Below are 4,551 nucleotides of genomic sequence, written 5' to 3'. Positions count from 1 at the left end.
CACAGCTTGGCTAAGTAAATCCGATAAGCTTTAACTAGGGAAGGTTCAAGATGAAATATTTCACCTATCCCGATGCATAACTATTCACTAAGGAGGAACAATTTTATTCATGTGAGGGATTGTTGGAACTTTCATGATTTTCAATAATTATTATTAAGTAATACTAATTAAATTATGTAAAGATTACTTTCATTTATTTACTTAATCATAATCATGAAGTAAAGTGAATGAAAATTATCTTGATTAAATGGTTAAAGTTCAAAAGATGTGCGATCGATGTGATCCAGTGATAGGACTAGTTTGGGTTTAGGTGTCCACTATTGTTTATTTTGGGGACATTTAGTAATTAGTCAAATTAGTTAACCCAAAATCTAAATAATAAAATATTGGGCCCAAACAAAAGATTTAATTAATTGGCCCATGACCAATTGATTTGCATACGTTTTGAACTCGTGAAAAGAACAGACACAACTTTCTGCTTCTTCTTCCAACCATTGCAACCGTCTATGAATGGATCTCTACCGCCTATAAATAAAGGCAGAATCAGGCCAATTATGTACTTAATTTAATCGGCAATTACGAGATAGTTCTTCATATTATTCTTTCTCTTCGTCAAAGTTTCGTTCGTTGTTCAAGTTCGCCGTGGGTCGAATATTCGTGCAAATATTCTACAACCGATCGTTGTATTGGGAGTCTATCGGAAAGAGATTGTGCACCGTTGACAACCCGGAAATATTGTGTTAAGGGAATTGCTTTGGCAAGCCTTGATCGTTCTTTATGGTTTTCACAATTCCTCTTTTCGACAAACAAGTAAGTATTTTTTGTTGACGCAGATTGTTATTAATTATATCAACAATCTTAAGAAAATAATCTATTTGTTATTATAAATATTTGCGTGGGAAAAATATTTTTTTTTTGCGTTTGTGTCACCAATTGCAAACGGAACCTTGAATTCTGAATATTTGTTGATATAATAAACATACGCGGTGGTAAAATCTGTTCGAAACTTGTGCCTAAAGTTATATTCTGGTTATATAAATTTTATTTAAAATAATCCATTGTGTTAGAAAAGTTACTGGAAAAACAAGTTGAGTTTCAAAATAGTGTTGTGTTGAATAGTCCAAATTTGGGGTTCTTACTCCGGTATTAGTTTTTAAATCAATTATGTCATAAGAAATTATATTTTAATGGTTCATCATAAACCGTGTAGATGAATTCTATATGTTGACTATCATTTATTAAGATGTTGATGCGTAGATTATTCCACATGATCTTTTGCATGGAGAACAAAGATCATGAATTGAATGTTTTCTTCATTTAAATTGTAAATGTGTGTTCAATAGGACATCTATACAGTAAAGGTCTTTTAAAACATCATTGTACATATAATCTCAAGATTTTGGATTCAATATTTTGTGAAAAAATATTTTTTGTCTTTCTAATTTTAAATTCTTTTCGTTTAAACTTTTTGTGTGAATCTGAAAATTGTGTAGAAGATGGCTTCAATCAATGATGCCGCACCTAAGGGTGTCGGCGCGGCTGAAAAACCTAACAAGTTCACACGCACGGACTTTGCTACTTGGAAGAACAAAATGTTCTTCAACCTTACCACCATGAATTTGGCTAAGTTTCTCAATGAGGAGGCACCTAAGGCGAAGGAAGGAGAAACTCCCGAAAATAACAAAGAAGTCTTCCTAGCCATTGATGAGTGGAGTCACTGTGATTTCCTATGCCGTACTACATCTTGAATTGCTTGGACGAAAAGTTGTACAAAGTTTATAGTCCTATAAAGACAGCTAAAATCTTGTGGGATTGTTTGTCCAAGAAATACAAGTCTGAAGATGCGGGTTATAGGAAATTTATAGTGGACAAATTCCAATTTTATCGAATGGTCGATAGCAAAACTGTGAGTGAGCAAGTGAAGCAACTTCAACTCATGATTTACGATATTCTCGTCGAGGGTCATGAGGTAAGTGAATCCTATCAAGTAGCTTCCATAATTGGAAAGCTTCCACCGAGTTGGACAGAGTTTAAACACTACCTAAGACACAACAAATCGGTGTCCAAATGGACGATAGAGGAACTCTCAGCAAGGCTCAAGATCGAGGAGGATAATAAAATTACCGACAAGGGTTGTCAATACGTGGCTAAGGCACGCATATTGGAGAGCTCGAAGCAGAGTAACAAGCGAAAGGCTCCTACATTTAACAAATGACCAAACAACAAGAAAAATAAGAGGTTCACTAGAGCGTGCTTCGTTTGTGGAAAGAATGTGTTGGGGATCAGGCACGTGTACGCAACGGAAAACAAAAATTTTATTTTATGTATATAAACTAATTTATATAAACAAGCACGTGCACAATAAATAACAATTAGTTGCTTACCTTTTCGCTTCCAATCACCGACAAACATGCTCGCATATATAATTATTTAAAATAACATAAATTAAATCATCATAGCATGCTCTCGAAATTAAAACAAATAATAAACATGCTCAACGAACGATTCACATAAACACATAATCGAACATATAGATTCATGTGATTCAATAATCAATTAACATAAATTAATCTCAATTAATATAAATTAATTAATACATGTATATTAATTATGGAAAACGATATGTTACCCTTGAAGCGTGAATCAAACGGATAGCCGAGAAGATGGCTAGCTGCTCTTCCCACTCCTACTGATCCAACCCGTTTGCTTATATGAAATTACAGCCCTGCTCCGACTTCAATATCTTCATGGTTATTTACTCGATGAACATTTCCTTTTGTTCGATTGTAGTGTTATGAGACGTGAAGCTTCTATCAATATTTCACGTCCATCCGATCAACAGTTGATTTATAGCAAATTGTCTCGCCGGACTGCGCAGAAAATCCAAGAGCAGTTTTTCAGAATCGCCTTCTCGCATCATCGGTTTGTAGAGGCGCGTGGGGGCGCGTGGAGACGACCCTGGTGGCGGTGTTGGCGGCATTATAATTTTCCTCTTCTTACGTTTTACCTCGTATATTCAATCCACTATCCACGCAGCACTAGATTCGTGATAGGCTAAGAGTCCAACGAAGAAGAACAAAGGGAAAAGGAAGATGCCGATGGAGCGGCAACTGGCGGCGGCGCCGCGACTGGTGGTGGAGATAGGGATTCGGCTGCAAGGTGGACGGCCGTGGGGAGAGAAGCTAGGGTTTCAAGATTAAGTTTCGTAAAATTTTGTGTGTCCTTCACAAAACATATAAATCCTATTTATATGCTCCTTATGAAAACCCCAAAAGGCCTTAAGTTGGGCTAGGCCCAACAACTTAAGTCCACTCTCTTTCTCGGCTCGTTTCTAACAAACGAATGCTCGCAAAAATATAACAATTATATTTTGACGATGAGCACAGATTTTCGTCGATACGAGTACCACTTTGCAATTTACCAATTTCCGAAATTGGAAACCCTAATTTAGGACTTGCCAAATTGGGAAACTTCCCAAAATAGAAAGTTCACTAAATTTCCGTTGGATTCTTTTCCTCTACTTATTCTCATCCGTAATTAACAATTACGAACGTTGGACTCAATCACATTGACTTACAATTACACTAAGATTACCTAATTAATCTTAGCTCGTTGCATTAAGGATCTCAAGTACACGAGCAGTGTGACCCTCGATGGTTGTGGTGTAAGCTAGTCGTGGGCCCACAACCCATTGTGGTTTAAACTCGTCCCTAGAGTTATAATTAAGTTGAAGCTAGTTTCAACTTAACTACACAATGAGTCAAAATTGGCGTCTATCAACTACGCGTCATGATTCCTTACATACAAATGAAGTGCCTGCAAGAACCGTGTGATATAGTTAACGTACAGTACGATCCCTTCGATACATATATCCCGATTGAACTACATGCATTGGTTCATCGAGACCTCTTTATTAGTTCAATAACTGTGTGGAGGTTCTTGATTATATAATCCGTTCATGTTTGACTTAGAGAAACACATTTCTCTAATCACGACACTTTCAGCCGTGGCCACAGACTTCGTGGATTATAAATCGTAAGAACACACCGGATATCCATGACTTATCAAGCGATCGAATCCCCTACTACAATGCACAGACCTCCCACTAGATTTCGGACTGCACGAACACTGGCCCTTGGGGCGGTCCTCGGTGGAACTCAGGGACATGTCACGATACATCTGGTCCTCTAGTGAAGTCACGGTGATGTCTGGGTTTTAAGGATTAATGGTGTACAACTATATCATAGAAACCGCTACTCGATTATTTGGAACCTCTTAGAGATTTCTAGGATGAGGGAGTTCAGTGAACTCGTCAACTTATGAGCACCCACTTATGTATGCCGATGTCACAACACTGTTGATAGATGAGACGCAATGCACATACACTAAGTGCTAGTCTCGAATCGGAAAGGCCAATATCCTCATTAGTGGCGTAACCCGTTGACTAGGAACCATGTCTAATAATTACTATACTTAAATAAATAATCTCACGATTATACTAAATCTATTTATAGTAATTAAGTAACTGTAAGGACTATATCTATGCTTATG

This window comes from Erythranthe guttata, chromosome 5 (assembly GCF_056151865.1).
Source record: "Erythranthe guttata isolate IM_541 chromosome 5, IM_541, whole genome shotgun sequence".
In the NCBI taxonomy this organism is placed as follows: domain Eukaryota; kingdom Viridiplantae; phylum Streptophyta; class Magnoliopsida; order Lamiales; family Phrymaceae; genus Erythranthe; species Erythranthe guttata.
The sequence above is the reverse complement of the archived record's forward strand: the minus strand, read 5'-3'. Positions refer to the sequence as shown.